Source organism: Pristiophorus japonicus, chromosome 1 (assembly GCF_044704955.1).
Source record: "Pristiophorus japonicus isolate sPriJap1 chromosome 1, sPriJap1.hap1, whole genome shotgun sequence".
Classification (NCBI taxonomy): Eukaryota; Metazoa; Chordata; class Chondrichthyes; family Pristiophoridae; genus Pristiophorus; species Pristiophorus japonicus.
The window spans coordinates 223636815-223654216 of record NC_091977.1 but is presented as its reverse complement, the minus strand read 5'-3'; the positions used below and the strand labels follow the sequence as shown (position 1 = coordinate 223654216).

The window sequence follows — 17402 nt, the reverse complement described above, 5'->3', positions numbered from 1 at the left end:
CTGGTTTTCAAACACTCTTTTCCTCAGCCTAACATCCCCAGCATTGAAGCACTGACCACACTCGATCGGCTCCGCTGGGCAGGCCACATAGTCCGCATGCCAGACACGAGATGCCCAAAGCAAGTGCTCTATTCGGAGCTCCTTCACGGCAAACGAGCCAAAGGTGGGCAGCAGAAACGTTACAAGGACACCCTCAAAGCCTCCCTGATAAAATGCAATATCCCCACTGACACCTGGCAGTCCCTAGCCCAAGACCGCCCTAAGTGGAGGAAGTGCATCCGAGAGGGCGCTGAGCACCTCGAGTCTCAACGCCGAGAGCATGCAGAAATCAAGCGCAGACACCCTCCCTTTCCCTCAACGACTATCTGTCCCACCTGTGATAGAGTCTGTGGCTCTCGTATTGAACTGTTCAGGCACCAAAGAACTCACTTCAGGAGTGGAAGCAAGTCTTCCTCGATTCCGAGGGACTGCCTATGATGATGCTGATGTGTATTTGTATATGTGTACATATGCGTATGTGTGCACGTGTTTATATATATTTGTATGTGTGTGTTTGTATATGTGTATATGTGCATACACACACATATATATGTGTATTTATGTGTGCATATATGTGTGTGTATGCATATGTGTATATGTGTGTGTTAACATAAGAACATAAGAAATAGGAGCAGGAGTAGGCCATTTGGTCCCTCGAGCCTGCTCCGCCATGCAATAAGATCATGGCTGATCTGATCTTGGCCTCAACTCCACTTCCCTGCCCACTCCCATAACCCTTGACTCCCTTATCATTCAAAGTGATTCCCTTATTGTGTTTGCATATGTGTGTACTTGTGTGTATGTTTGTAAGTGTGTGTGTTTGTATATATGTGTGTCTATGTATACGTGTATGTGTGCAAGTATGTGTTTTATATATATGTGTATATATGTATGTGTGTATGTGTGCACATGTTTGTATGTGTTTGCACATGTGTATAGTGTGTGTATGCATGTGTTTGTGTATGCATGTGTACATGTGTGTAAATGCAAATGTGTGTACATGTGTATGTTTGTATGTATGTGTATATGTATGTGTGTACATGTGTATATGTGTGTGCATATGTGCACATGTGTATATATATGTGCATGTCTGTGTACAAGTGTGTGTACGTGTGAAAATCTGTGTTTGTATATATGTATGTGCCTGTATGTGTATATATGTATGTGTACAAGTGTGTGCACATGTGTGCATCTTTGTGTATGTCTGTGTACAAGTGTGTGTATGTGTGCATGCATGTGTACATGTATGTATGTCTGTGTGTACAAGTGTGTGTATATATGTGTGCATGTATATGTGTGTGTGTACGTGTATTTGTGGTGATTTATCTCGATTTTTTTTCATTTTTGAGGGGAAACAATGTAGATTATGTTGTGCATAGTATGGTTTCCTACCTCAGACACATCAAATCTAAATTCGAAAAAAATGAAGACTTAACGCATTTCGTAGGCAAGGTGAAAGAAAAAGATGAAACGTAACGGGAAAGCATTGTCCGATGGAATTTTGTGTGATGCACCATTTGAAAAAAAAATTCTGAGTTTGCCGCCAGTAATTTCAGATCCATCTGATCTGCATAGCTTCCGAGCTCTGGAATCTTTCTGCATTTTCTCCACCCCAGTTTTTAGATCACAGGCTTAAGGTCTGTTGCTTTGCAACTCACCACCCGCAGCAGATAGCTAGATATCAGCAACGTCAAGCCCGAGTGCTGCTGCGCACAATGCAACTCTCCCCTTGTTTACCCGTCCTTGTGATTAATGCTTTCAAGCCACTTCCCCACACGCAGCCTTTTACCGCGCGATCCACACAGGCTGGGGGTGGTGCTGGGGTGAAGCTACATGTCCACGGCACTTTTCGCGAGAAAAATACCAGAGTTGGACAGGACCTCCTCAATTTATCTCTTTGGGCAGCGACTTACGTCACAGACTAGTTCACTTCACCAGAAGGGAAGGGATAAAAAAACAGTGTCTCAGCAGAAGTTTTATTTTAAAAAGAAAAAGTCACATTTAGACCTGCAAAGAACTTTTCAGATTGCCCAGATACTATTTTTTGTTCATTTTCTTTTTTTTTTTAAAAGAGGTGACACGAGGATCTTCCAAAGATTCAACAATCCCTGAGTTTTCTGCTTACTGGCATGAAACAATTATCAGTGGAGGAGATGCAAACTTTTATTATTCTCCCTAGTTATTAGTTATGTGTGTCATGTTCAACCCCCTCCCCCTTCCCTCCCAAATTGGGTTAAAGTGATTGTCCCTGGCACCTGTTAGATTGGCACATTGCCTGAGGAACCCTTGTCCTTGTCCCCCCTGTGGCTGGTCTGCTCAACTCTTTAACCCCCCTCCCACCCACTGGCGCTTTGTCATCAACTTTTTTTTTCCCTCTCTCGTTCTCCTTCCCTTCTCCCTTTCTCCTTCTTCTGGTAGTGCCCGTCACAGATCAGGTCATCTGCAGTTTAGCAGTAAAGGAGCGGGAAGATGGCGATTCTCTAGATCCCTTGCACACAACAACACATGAGGAGGAACTTTCAACTGAGCCAGCGAGCGAGCGAGAGAAAGAAAGGCGAGAAGCGTTGAGCTCGCAACGGGGGGAAGAGAGGACATCCTCCTCCTTGTGTGTAAGTGAATCCCGTCGGGGATAATACCGCTCCTCAAAGTTCTCGTTGATTAATTACTTAGAGCCGGGCTTGCATAGATATATAAATAAATATATAGATATAAATGTGTCTCTTTCTCTCGCTCTCTGCCTCTCTCCATTTCTTCCCTTCTTTGGTGGTGGTGGGGGTGGCTTGTGCATGGAGAGAGAGGGAAGGAAGGAAGGAAGGAAGGCAGCTCTGGAGGACTAGGACAGGAGTAGGAGCGTTGCTGGCAGGCGCGGAGCCATAGCCAGACCTCTTCAAGCACCTACATTGTCATTATTTCCTCTTCTCCTTGCATGGATCTTGTGGTTTCCAGGAAGAGGGAGGCTCTCTCAAGACATTGTGCTGGTGCAAGAGGTGATTATTCTCTTTGTTTCTTTGTTTTTTTGAATGTTTCTCGGGGCTTTCTCTCTCTTTGAGTTGAGAAAGGAAAGTGCTTCTCTCTCTCTCTCTCTCTTTAAGCTGGCGGAGAAGCCATTGTAACGGGGGGGTGGGCTTTTTTTCAATGTTGGCTTTTATTTTGAGGGTCAGGAGGAACAGTTCCGTCTCTCTCTCTATTAAAGCTCCCTAGTTGCTGTGCAGCTGGTCCAAGTCTAGACACAAAGGCAGCGGCAACAGCGGCCAGCGCTGGGAACCATTGCACTTCCTCATAGGCCACCTCCCCCCTTCTCTTAGTTTCTTTCCTCTCCTAAATCTGCCCCAGACCCGCGTGGCTTCCCTCTCCCCTTGAAGGTCTACCTCACTTTGGCTTGAAACGCCAGGTTTTTTGTTGTTGAGTGTGTTGAGAAGAACCCCCCCCCCTCCCCATGAGGGTCCAGAGGAATGACTCCTCCTTCAGCCTGGTGTGAAGCCATTTTTTTTAAAGCCCGCTCTAGGGAGTGAGTTGTGTGAAGGAAGAACGACTGCTTAGTCTTTAGATGTTTCTGCCACTGGAAGCGCCAGAGATCCCTCTTGTGAGCTCTTGCATTCAGGTAGGCCCATGTCATTGTCCTTCAAAAAAAACAGAAAATGGTGGAGAATAAAACTGCCTCAGCCCTGAATTCTGGAGGAGAATGAGATTCCTTGGTAAGGGAGAGATTTTTTTTTAAACTCCTTTCTAATTTGATTTAGTTGTGACACTAGGTTCTGGTGATCTGTTTCTGTGGCCAGGCTAAATCTTTTAAGCATTGTGTTGGATGATTTCAGAAGCATTTGACATTTGCTGGGAATGTGAAATTCTGTCTTCTCTGAAGGTAGATCCTGTCAGTAATATGGAAGGATGGACTTAAAAGGGACAATTCAGAATGTGGTAGTCTTTTGATGTATCTTATGAAACCTCAAGGACAGAGAAGTATTGAAGGATCTCTAGGATTAGACATGCTGCATTCTGAGAACCTCATTTGTTGAGCTTAATTATTTTTGAGATCTGTTCCTGCTGTAGTTCGGCTGCAATTAAGCTGAGGTCTACAGAAATTTGAGAGCATTGTGGTACTGCTTCCAGGGGTTGGTTGAATTTAAAGTCAACAATTTTTAAAAGTACAAAAATCAGCATTGATTGAGATTTTTATTTTATCTATACATCCACTAGGCATTATTATGTGTGTCAGAAATTAAAATGAACTGGATCATGACTATAAGATGACCATTAAATATAAGATCTTGGACATTGAATCAGCAAAAAAACAAAATAAGTGCGTTGTATTTCAAAATATGCTGAAGAGAAAATTTACTTCATATATGAAGATTATCGATCACTGGAAGAAAAAGGTACCAAGGAACAATGAAGAGGATGTTTAAACACATATATTACCTGTCATATTGTGGTGGTGTTTTTTGCGTAAATGTAGAGAAGTTGCTTCTGGACTGGAAGTTTGTTTGTTTGTAAATAGCTTGCTTGCTTCCTGGGTGGAGGGGAGATCTGTTGGTTGTAGAATGGGGAACTGGGAGATCTGCTCTGGTCTTGTATCTGCTCTGGTCTTGTATTTGTTCAGTTCCTTTTTGAAGTACAACTTTGGTTGCATAGATCTTGAAACTGCAGTGTACGTACCGGAATAGTTGTAAACTTCTGGCATTTCCTACTCATCTGTTGGTTGGAGAAAATACTGTGGGCAATTTCCCAGAGGAAACTGGGCTTAATTGCTCATAGTAGCTTCTGGTTTGAAATTCAAATGCCATATTATGAATCCATGTTAGTTTTTCCTCAGTGGATTATCTTCAAAGGTAGGCAGTTTCTCCAGTTTTAATGTGATGACCAGGACTTATTGAATGTTGCATTGGAGAACTACCAAATCTTCAATAGAAGTGTGAAAGAGTTTTGTGTTGGTGCCATTCAAAAGGGAAGGCCTGGTTTATTTAAAGAGAACCCAAAATTTTGCAGGATTGTGCAAATTATCTTGAAGAATTTGATTAATTATTTGGTAACAGTTTTATTTATTAGAATATCTGACACACATGGATGTGTTGATTTTGTAGGAGTTTCTTAATTCCTGATCCTGGAGTGGAATTAATTTAAACCTGAAATAAAAACTGATGTTGGCTTTTTGTGACTTGGTGGTCCATTTATGCCCAAAAGCAAAACAATTTTTGGAATGGAGGAGGGAACTATCACATTCACTGTGGGCCTTTTCTACCTTCTGGAATTCTTGTGATTCCTGGAATTATGTTGACTTTACTGGGTAGAAATGTATGTTCATACATTTAAAAAAAAATGTTAATCTAAACAAAGTATAGAAAATCCAAGATAGTAAATTATGTACCTGATTTCTATGGGGAAAATATAGATTTTTGATTGGGAGCCAGGATTGTTTTGGAAATGCTGGATAGTTTTTAGGATATGTTCTCGAAGGACTGGGGATCTGGGCTTCAGAAGTTTGTATTATTTTTTCAAAACTTCAGATGAAACAAATGCAGTGTTTCATTTGAAGGGTGATGGGAGTGCATGGAAACTTCCAGAACATTACAGGTGCTGCTGTTCTGTATTCTATATCCTCGTAATTTAAAAATACACAAGTAATATTGGTAACGGTAGAATACTTGCTGAAGATTTCTGATGTACTTTTGCAACATCTATGGAATTTTAGTCTCTGCATGGCAACTTGAGATCTGGAAGCACCTTGTGACTGGAAATAAAACTAAGCTAGGTCACAGGATGGACTTTATTTTGAGAGACGGTTGATAGAGCACATAGTTCATCCATTTGAGGCAAGAAATTAACTTGTAAAAATGTTGGACAAGCACTGTGTGAGATATTTAAGTCGGGTTTCAATTTTGTAAATCTTCTTTCAAACCCTTTTTTATCTGAAACTAATGCTTTGTCTTGTGAACAAAGGCAGTTGCTAGATCCTTCTGCAGTATTGTATTGCTGGCTAGCTTCTGAAGTACAGTAGTCATTTCCTCTTGAGAGTTATTAGGATTTTCCACATCTTGCTCTTTGGTCATGGCCATTGCATTGTTTCCAGTTTGCAAACATGTATACGCGGGTTAAAATTGACGTTAAAAGCAACGGCTCTTAAGGGGCCTCCTCTAACTCTTACGTGAGGTAACTTAGGCCTGAAAAAAAAATCCTCCCGAATAAATAAAACAAAAAGTAATTGACCATGTTATCAGTGATGCCAACTTCTATTATAAAACTATGTTGATTTTGGAAGCTGCATTATTCGTAGCCTTTTTGCATCCCTTGCAGACCCTTCTGGGTTATTTTATTTTCTATTCACAATACCTGCTCTGCACCTACTTGAAATGCTCAGTGCATTGTGCAAAAATGCATATTTTCAAGTCCAAATGATATTAGTCTGAAGCCAACTCTTATTATATATATGCCATCTTTCTGCAGTTTCTCAAGTTTTTCTCTACAGGCATGGATATCACTCTTGGAAGAGCTGAGCTTTCAGACTTTACTCTGCACCCAGCTTAAGAACATTGGAGCAGGAGGAGGCCATTTAGCCCCTGAGGCCTGTTCTACCATTTAGTGAGATCATGGCTGATCTGTGATCTAACTCCATATACCTGTCTTTGCCCCATATCCCTTAATAGCTTTAGTTAACAAAAACCTAGCATCAATTGCCATTTGTGGAAGAGAGTTCCAAACTTCAACCATCCTTTGCATGTAGAAGTGTTTCCTAACTTCACTCCTGAAAGGCCTAGCTCTAATTTTTAGACTATGTCCCCTAGTCCGAGATTCCCCAACCAGCGGAAATAGGGTAGACAGAGAGAAACTATCAGTTCCCTTTAATATCTTCAATGGGCTCTCACTTGATTGGGAATTCTAACAATGCAGTGGTGGAAAGACTTGGCAAGAAAAATGTAGAAGTTGTTTTCCTGAATGAGGTATTAGAGACTTTCTTCCTTCTGCATCAGGAGAATCTGGTGAAACAGGGATGCAATATGTAGGTCCCCAGTGGGCACTTGAGTCATATGATTGATTGTTCTGTCCATGACTTAAACTGCTTAACGATGAGTTGCTCTCAGTTCCATGAATTATTTTTTGGGTGCTTTCCAATGAGCTTAGCACAAGATGGTGGTTAAGACTCTCCAAGAATGTAGCCTGTTGAGATCTGTAATGGCTGTAACCTAATTGCGATTCCTGAATTTCAATGCGTGTATAGACAGTGGTCTTATCATGCCTGCTAGAACTGTTTCAGTCGTTATAAAGTCTCTCATGGTAGACTAATGGAATGACGGGTGAAATCATTGTAAATAAAGATGATGTGTCTTCAGGTTTTGTGAAAGGGGTTTCAAGATTTTTCTCCTCAAATAATGGAAATGGGATCATTTTATGGATCTAGAGATTTTATGTTTGTAGGGCATCAGATTTAGGTTCTACCTGGAGATGAATACTGTTTCAGTCAACATCATGGATGTTAATGAATAGCGAATCGCCCAATGTGGTCAAAGTTTTGATGGTTAATGCCTGTTGTGGGAGTCACAGAATGTCATGCATATATTATGCAATTGCTTTTGAATTTGTCATTTGTATTAAAAATATTTGTGCAGTCAATACTGACAGATCCTTTTGTGTCTTATTTTACCGGCACAATGCAAATTATATTTCATAACTTTTTTTGGTACTGCACTTTGAGAAGTTTGTCTTTCATGCTGTCTGACCTCAAAGAATTTCATTTTTTCTTTATCCCGTCTTCAGAAAGCTTGCTTTGCTTCATTCATACATTTTGAGGTTCTTTCCTTCCTAATTTAAACCCAGAACCAAACAGAGCAGTTTATAGAGTGGAGCTCGTAGTCATTCTGTACTAGAAAGTGCATGGAATTTTAATTCCATCTCCTATTCATCCCTTCACCCTCGTGACCGCCCCCCACCCCCCAACCAAAAAGCATATTGAGAGAATTTCCAGGTGACCAGATGGTTTTTTTTTTGCATATGCCTGGTTCTGTTTAAGATTTTAGATTGCAGTCTGAAGGCGAGGCATGGATTCCTCTTGGTGCTTAACCCTTTTCCCACATTTGATCTACATTTTTTTTTTCATTGACATTGCACGCATCAGTTACACAAAGGATAGTGATTGGAAAGGGTTAAAAGGAAGGAGATTAAAAAGTGGAAAGAGTCATTAGGGAAATCCATGATTGTGTATGGCTGCTTTTCCATATTATATGTTTGCATTAATCTGAGAGGGTACTGTTCTTTAGATAAAGACTATTGATTAGAGAGACTTGCAGCAAAAGGCTAAATAATGGTGTAGCTCAAGCTTATAAAGACTTGCATTGTAGAGATGAATGCCAGGTAAACATGACATTATTTGCTTTAAAAAAAAAATGACCTCCATGTGGTCTAGATGTTCAAAGAATGTTCTAGTAACTGGAAGTTGTATCATTTTAAAATAAAGGATTGGAGTCTTACAGTAACATCATCCATGGGTTAAATTGTCTTGATCCGAGAGAGTATATTTATCCATGGTAAACATCTCAAATATCAATGAGTGTGATTGATCCTTGAAGTAGAGCTTCTCTTCAAGAATCTGGTTGGAGCTGGTGCAAATGTGGAGTTAATATTTCTGCTAAATTGCATAAAGGCTGTGCAGACTGTAGCCTGATGTATGTATAGTAGTGTGCAAACTTCTGAAGTGCAGGAGCAAAAAAATGAGGAGCCACCAAACCTTGTCAAACTGGATTCCTAGCATTTGGACAATTGCCAATAGGAATCTGTTTTGTTTCATACAAACAGAAAATGGCAATTGAGATGTGACTATAAAACTGCACTCTCCATGGAAGGGTTGAGTCTCTTAAGTATGAAACTGGCTATATTTTAGATCTTCAATTGTCCTTATTTGTGCAGCAGAAGATAGGAAAGTGTGAAGTAATCTGCTGTAACTCTCATCGTTTGGATTAAACTGATCCTGCAGCTCCACACAATGAGCTTTGCATGACCTGCCCCTTTAAAGGAAAGAATGGAATTGGTGATTGATGTCCCTGGCTGAGAAAGCACCCAGTGATTATTGCCTGAGAAATAAGATACAGTGTTTGGGTAATCTACACTGTCCTACATTTTATCCAAGGTTGCAAAAAAAATTGTTTTACATTTTGACTTTCCAAGGTGGTTAAGCATGCTGAGATTTTGACAAAGAGCTCATGGGGATCTAACCCGTGAAGTGTGGTCGTGTTCAATGCTTTTTTTAAAAGAAAAGAGATCTGCATCTGGAGAGTTGCAAAATGGGGCCTCTGATCTGCAAAGCTAGCAAGCCTGCTGCCAGAGTTGTGACGCAGGAGATAAAACTGTTGGGCAGCAGCAGCTGGGGGGTGGGTCCACATAGAAGGATGTAGTGTCTACATGAAGAACTTGGCTTGGCAGAAAGCAGGCAGCCATTTCATCTCAGTAGATTATAGTTCTGGTTGCAAAGGGGAGTTCAAACCAGCACCAAAAAAAAACTGTAGAACATTTCACTGGTTTTGATGTTAGGTTTTGAACCTTCAAGAATCATTTCTTTTAAGCGCCTGGCAAAACTGTTCAAATTTTGGTTTCTGAAAAAAAAATTCAACTCATGAAAGGACCATTTCATTTAGTTACCCGTTTCCTCCTGCTCTCTATGAACCATTTCCTTTTCTTTGCATTGACTTGAGATTTATAAAACTGCTGCACACAGTTTTAATAAAAAACACACAGGTGGTAGTCACTGTAGCAATCATGTTTTTTTGTGAGACCTGCTGAACTATTGGTACATAATTGTCTAGTATCTCTTGGTACATTTCTCCAATTTCCTAAACATAAATAAAATCTAGACAACAAAGTAGAATCCTGGTGGAACCCTTCTATAGTATTGAGGCAGATATGGGCAGCATCCCTTGGGTCAATTTAAAAAAAAAATTGGAATGAAAAACTGATGAGCAGTTTGTGTGAGATGTGGTTTAACTGTTAATTTGAGGAAGTTCCTGAAGCAGTAGGGAGTAGGACAGAATTGGCAAACAATTGAGGAAGAATAATTAAAGTTCTTATCTTCAGATCCCATATTTTATCTAGCGAGCATGCTGGTGGAATTGTTCAAAGTTCAGATGCTGGTTGGTAATTTACATGCAGCATAGTGATGTGCTCAGCTTCACAAACCTGTTTGAAATGCATAGTGCATGTGGACTAGGTATTGAGTCACACCGCTTGCAGCTAATAGATGGAGCGCTGGGCAGGATGTTTTATCTGTTCCGTGAAAAGAAACTGGATGATACAGTCAAACCAACACTGATAGAAGCAGCAGTCTTTGTTTACATTGGCTTTAATTGTCATTATTTGGAACTGTAAATGCTTAGGGTGCCTAACTTGGGGAGTGTGGGCGATTTCTGTCATTTTGGGTTTTGTGTTATTTAACGGTAGGATCTTAACGCACATTGTCAAAGGTGACAGATTAGTGGCCCAGAGGCACAAAATCTGACACAACCATTAATGCAATTAGCATTAACTGGTGGAATACTAAATACTGCTCTGTGGGTGTAAAAATTGTCACTCAGTTAAGCACACTGGACCATTTGAAAGAAAGATTTGCATTTATACAGTGCCTTTCGCGACCTCAGGATGACCCAAAGCGCTTTACAGCCAATGAAGTACTTTTGAAGTGTAGTCACTGTTGTAATGTAGGAAACACAGCAGCCAATCTGCAAACTGCAAGATCCCACAAAGAGCAATCCGAAAACTACCAGATTGTCATTTTAGCGATGTTGATTGAGGGCTAAATATTGGCCAGGACAGAACACTGAGGAGAACTCTGTTGCTCTTCTTTGGAATAGCACCATGTAATCTTTTACATCCCCCTGAGAGAACAGGTGTTTAACATCACATCTCTCTTTAACATCTCATCTGAAAGACGGCACCTCTGACAGTGCAGCACTCCCTCAGCACTGCACTGCGTGTCAGCCTAGATATTTGTGTTTAAGTCTCTGGAGTGGGACTAGAATCCGCAACTTTGTGACTCAGAAGTGGGCATGCTACCCACTGAGTCATGGCTGACACCGTATATTATTTGAGAATACGATGTGGGCCTTTAGGTTGAAATTGGACTGCACTGTCGGCACAAGTTGTGTGCCACAGCAAATCTTGCTCCAACTCCCGCACTCTCCCCAGCCTCTGATAGATGATACAAGACCTGTACCTGTGGATGTTTATATATCAGACTAAACTAAAGTGATACACATTTGGGAAGCCTTTTCCTCCATAGGGATTAAAAAAAACCTGCAACAGATCACTCAGAAATTTCTACAATTGATGCTAAGAGGAACTCGTTTCCTGAGAAGTAGGAATCCTCAACTAGACAGATGTCGAAATGTATTTTTTAATCTTTGATACAAACACTCGATTTTCAGAACCGTGGATGCATTGTGCTTAGTTATGGTATGTTTGGAAGATTTTGTACCTAAAGAACAGGACAGGTCTCTCTGAGGACAATTGCAAGATTCAGGAATTGACATTCCACTTGCCTGAAATCTTGGAAACCCAATTCTTGCCTCGGGACCTTTTGTTTTATGGTATGTCTGACAGGGCAAGCAAGTATTATTCCTTCTCCTTCCCTGGCCATTTTCAAATTGGCTACTGCTACCTAAGGAAATCAGACAGCACAGATGGAGGCCATTTCGCCCATCGTGCCTGTGCCAGCTCTTTGAAAGAGTTATCTATTTGGTCCCATTTCCCCATTAGCCCTGCAACCCTTCAAGTATTTATAGTAAGAAATATTTTATATCCAATATATAAATTTGTTCAATTTTTAAAACTTTTTGAATTTTTATGGAAAACACATTGAAGTTAAAAGCAATTTTCACACAATGCCATCTGCCAAAGTTTCCAAAGGAAAGAGAACCTATTTTTAAAAAAAACCAGAAAGATGGTTATGGAACTACTCTTTGGTGAGGGGTTTTCTGTGCAAGTGTTGGTTGTTGTTAAGATCCTTTTGGAGTAAGTAAGGGCAATTCTGTGTTCCAGGGCTCCACGTTGAACATTCTGTTTATAGTGCATGTGTAATAGAACATTCGAACGTTAAATGCTGACATATTAAGCAAAACGTGGGAGTGTGTTATCACAAAATTTCTCTATAAAATGAAATTTTGTAACATCGGCTTGCTTGGAGTTTAAAGTATATACTGTACATCAGTCTAAAAATAAAAATACAGATCAAATCCTAATATCCAGAGTTTAAAGCACAGATTTGAACTATTCAATGGATTCCTGTCTGTCTCTGCATTCATAGACCATTTCTGAAGAAGAAGCTTATCTCAGTAATGAAGTCTTTTCTATCTCTTGTTTTGTTGCATTACTTGCACTTGTCTTCAAACTAATTATCTTAATTCTCATTTATTTCAAATATCTCTGGTCACCATATTCCATGCGCACTTTTGTTATACCAAAATGATTGTTGTAGCATCATTGAAGAACAGCACCCTTCGAATTCTAGTGTTAAGAATTTAGATTAATAACACCTGTCAGACATGCCATGAAACAAAGGTCCATAGGATGCCCGCTAGCTCAGGATATCGCTTATTAACTCGTCAGTATGACGTATGCACAAGCAGTATTCATGCTGTTACTTGTAATGTGAAACATAGCAACAAATTCCATCTCAAATGGTAGACAAAGGGAGACTATTGTGAATTGCTAATGCATACAATGAAAAAAATTGTCATGTGGTGAATGGTTCACTATATTGAAGGGTTCAAATATATGGGTACATGGTTTAAAATGATGGGCATTAGTAAAAAGGGAAGTCGAGTGGAAGTTTTGCACTCGTACCACGATTGTTGCAGAGTGAGTTACCAGGGCTGACCTTTTGAAAGAAAAAAAAATGTTTTTGAGGCAACTGTATTGTAGTGTATGGAGAAAGAGTCAGACTGAACATTGCGAGCTCAAAGTAAAGTGTGACCTTGGTCTTTTATTGCAGGTCTCCAGAGTGCCTCTCCAACCTGAGAAGCCTTTTTAAATACCTGTGCTTCCAATGGATTATGGGATCCCTTGGGACTCCGGGGAATGAGCCCTCTGGTGGCTGTACAGAGTAAATACAAGTCCACCTATATAACATGTATGTTTCTAGAGAAGGGGATTGAGCAATAATAGTGAGAAGGTGGGTTTGAGGGGGATTGAGGGATATTGTGAGGAAGTGGGTAGATTTAGGGATATGGTGAGCAAATGGGTAGATGGGATTGAGGGATATGGTGAGAAGATGGGTAAATGGAATTGATTTGAAACGGTTTCTGCTTTAAAATATCCTTATGTACATTGTTTAAAGACGAAGTGCTTGTTGCTGAAGAGCTACTTTTCTCCTTTTTAATTTTTGTTTGTGGAGTGAGGATGGGGAGAGGAAAGTATGAAACTTGCTCCCCTTTCAAATGGGCTGTTTCAAGATGATTTAAGGCATACTGATGTATCTGCTTTTGTACTCCGAAAGTTTGGCATCATTTCTGAACTATATTGTCAGGACCTGCCTCTCAAGAGTTCTCATTCTTAGCCTGAAGGTAATATTGAGCTTGATAAATGGACACTTGGTTTGCGGAATACATAGCTTCATGTAAGTTTCAGATCGGTTTGGGTAACACGGTATATAAATGGTTTGAAAAGATCTTTTCTTTTGTTTTCTTAAATCTTTTTACATTTTACCGTCAAAATGCACAGAAGCTGGGATTGTTCTCCTGAGAGCAGAGAAGGTTAAGGGGAGATTTATTAGAGGGGTTCAAAATCATGAAGAAACGGTTTCTAGTGGCAGAAGAGTTAGTAACCAGAATACACAGATTTAAGATAATCGGCAAAAGAACTGGGAGATGAGAATTTTTTTTGCGCAGAGAGGAAAGGGCATGCACTGCCTGAAAGGGTGGTGGAAGCAAATTCAGTAGTAACTTTGAAAAGGGAATTGGATAAATACTTGAAAAGGATAAATTTGCAGGGCTATGGAGTGGGACTAATTGGATAGCTCTTTCAAAGAGCCGGCACAGGCACGATGGGCCGAATGGCCTTCTTCTGTATGGATTCTGAGAATATATAAATATCTGTGTGAGTAAGATGATTGTCATTTGTCTACAGATAGTGCCACATCTATAGTTCTCAATTAGCGTACTTTAGAAATGTCTGTCATTGTTTTTACACTGTGATTAGGGACACTATCGGGTGATCCGATAACATAGAAGAAGAATAACTTGCATTTATATAGTGCATTTCATGTCCTCGGGACGTCCCAAAGCACTTTACAGTCAATGAAGTACTTTTGAAGTGTACTTGCTGTTGTAATGTAAGAAACACAGCAACCAATTTTTGCACAGCAGGATCCCACAAAGAGCAATGTGATAATGACCAGATTGTTATGTCCAGAATAAAGAAGTGTGATTGAGTACTGTAGACGTGAGTAAGTGTGACCTTAGTCTCTTTATTCTAACTCCAGAGTGTTAGTACAGCATTGGAGGCCTGCTTCTGTACAGTGCTACCAAGGGATCCCTTGGGACTCCCAACAGATGCGCCTTCTGGTGGCAGTGATATGCTGGTTACATAGGGTTGCATATATAACATCACTCCCTCCCAAAGTCAATAGTACACTTATTTACAGGGTGAGATGATCTGGGGCTTTCCGCTCCCTAGTCGATCGTCTCTGTACAAATGCAGGTTGTTGGTTGGGCCTTCGCTGGGCTGCTGTGCAGCTGGCCTTGCTGGGCTGCTGGGAATGGTGAGTTCAGCTTCGTGGTCAACCGTGATGTCGGTTGCCACGTGTGTGTGTGTGTTGGAGGGTCGCAGGTGGTGGTGTCCTCTTCAGGTTGCTCATGGCTGTCTGTGAATCGCAGTTTGGTTTGGTCCAAATGCTTTCTGCAAGTTAGTCCATTTGTGAGTTTGACCTGAAACACTCCCTTCTTTGGCTACGACGGTGCCAGCTAGCCATTTGGGACCATGTTCATAGTTGAGCACAAATACAGGGTCATTGACTCAAATATCGCGTGACACATTTGCGCGATCATGGTACATGCTTTATTGATGCCATCTGCCCTCGACATGATCATGGAGATCAGGGTGGACTAGAGAGAGCCTTGTTTTGAGTGCCCTTTTCATGAGCAGCTCAGCTGGTGGAACCCTGGTGAGCGAGTGGGGTCTGGTGCGGTAGCTGAGCAGGACACGGGTCAGACGGGTCTGCAGGGAGCCTTTCGACACGCGTTTCAAGCTTTGCTTGATGATTTGGACTGCCCATACCTGCGACGCATTACATAGTTATATGCAGACAGCGTGAGCACCCATCTTTGGATGCGAGCAGAGACATTGGTATTAATACCATTGCTCTCTGAGAATAGCGATATGAGCGGCTTATGTTCAGTTTCTAACTCTAACTTAAGCCCAAACAGATACTGGTGCATTTTTTTTTAACCCCGTAAACGCATGCCAGAGCTTCTTTTTCAATCATGCTGTAGGCCCTTTCGGCCTTGGACAAACTCCTGGACGCATAAGCGACCGGTTGCAATGTTCCCGATTAGTTTTCTGGTTGTAACACACAACCGACTCTGTACGAAGACACATCGCAAGCTAGCACTAAACGTTTACATGGGTCATACAGAACAAGCAGTTTGTTGGAATATAACAGATTTCTGGCTTTCTCAAAAGCAGTCTCTTGTGATTTTCCCCATACCCAGTCATCTCCCTTGTGTAGCAACACATGTAGAGGTTCTAGCAAGTTGGTCTCGCCGTGTTCTTGATGGCCTCCGTCTTGGCGTCGGTGGGTCTGATGCCGTCTGCCTCGATTCTTCTCCCAAAGAACTCGACCTCTGGCGCCAGGAAAACACACTTCGAGCGTTTCAACCTGAGTCCCACACGATCTAGCCGACTTAGAACCTCTTTGAGGTTCTGCAAGTGTTTGATGGTGTCCCGACCTGTGATCAATGTGTCATCCTGGAAAACCACGGTGCGTGGAACCGACTTTAGCAGACTCTCCATGTTCCTTTGAAAAATAGCCGCGGCCGATCGAATCCCAAATGGGCATCTATTGTAGATGAACAGACCTTTGTGTGTGTTGATGCAGGTGAAGCCTTTCGAAGATTCCGCCAGCTCTTGCATCATGTAGGCCGAGGTCACGTGCAACTTGGTGAACATCTTTCCTCCTGCCAGCGTCGCAAATAGGTTGTTTGCCTTGGGTAGCGGCTACTGGTCCTGCAGCGAAAAACGGTTAATCGTTACTTTATAGTCCCCACAAATTCTGACCGTGCCATCGCCCTTGAGAACCTGAACAATCGGACACTGCCGAACAGTGTGGGGCCATCTTCTGGTACAGTGCGAAGGAAGAAACAAATAACCTTCCGAAAGTACGAGGGACCGAGGGTCTAGTGAGAAGGAGGACCTGAAGGATATCCTTTATTAGGCAGGAAATTATGTTAGGGAAATTGATGGGATTGAAGGCCGATAAATCCCCGGGGCCTGATAGTCTGCATCCCAGAGTACTTAAGGAAATGGCCCTAGAAATAGTGGATGCATTGGTGATCATTTTCCATCGACTCTAGATCAGTTCCTATGGACTGGAGGGTAGTTAATGTAACGCCACTTTAAAAAAAAATGGAGGGAGAGAGAAAACCGGTAACTATAGACCGGTTAGCCTGACATCGGTAGTGGGGAAAATGTTGGAATCAATTATTAAAGATGAAATAACAGCGCATTTGGAAAGCAGTGATAGGATTGGTCCAAATCAACATGGATTTATGAAAGGGAAATCATGCTTGACAAATCTTCTGGAATTTTTTGAGGATGTAACTAGTAGAGTGGACAAGGGAGAACCAGTGGATGTGGTGTATTTGGACTTTCAAAAGGCTTTTGACAAGGTCCCACACAAGAGATTGGTGTGCAAAATCAAAGCACATGCTATTGGGGGTAATAGACTGACGTGGATAGAGAACTGGTTGGCAGACAGGAAGCAGAGTCTCGGGATAAACGGGTCCTTTTCAGAATGGCAGGCAGTGACTAGTGGGGTGCCGCAGGGCTCAGTGCTGGGACCCCAGTTATTTACAATGTACATTAATGATTTAGATGAAGGAATTGAGTGTAATATCTCCAAGTTTGCAGATGACACTAAACTGGGTGGCGGTGTGAGCTGTGAGGAGGACGCTAAGAGGCTGCAGGGTGACTTGGACAGGTTAGGTGAGTGGGCAAATGCATGGCAGATACAGTATAATGTGGATAAATGTGAGGTTATCCACTTTGGGGGCAAAGACACGAAGGCAGAATATTATCTGAATGGCGGCAGGTTAGGAAAAGGGGAGGTGCAACGAGACCAGGATGTCATGGTACATCAGTCATTGAAAGTTGGCATGCAGGTACAGCGGGCG

At 41.5% G+C, this 17402-nt stretch overlaps 1 protein-coding gene across 9 annotated transcripts in view; it reads left to right on the top strand.

Annotated features, from left to right (window-relative positions):
• The first annotated feature begins 1845 nt into the window (after positions 1–1845).
• Positions 1846–17402, top strand: part of znf462 (zinc finger protein 462) — a 100438-nt gene continuing 84881 nt past the window's right edge. For 6 of the 9 annotated variants that reach the window (XM_070886852.1, XM_070886843.1, XM_070886835.1 and 3 more), the window contains exon 1: positions 1846–2648. The gene's annotated coding sequence lies outside the window, so the exon portion shown is untranslated. Of the gene's footprint in view, positions 2649–2895; positions 3027–3515; positions 3641–3698; positions 3735–17402 lie in introns of those variants that run through there. The other 3 variants (XM_070886778.1, XM_070886787.1, XM_070886806.1) reach the window with 3 other exon arrangements.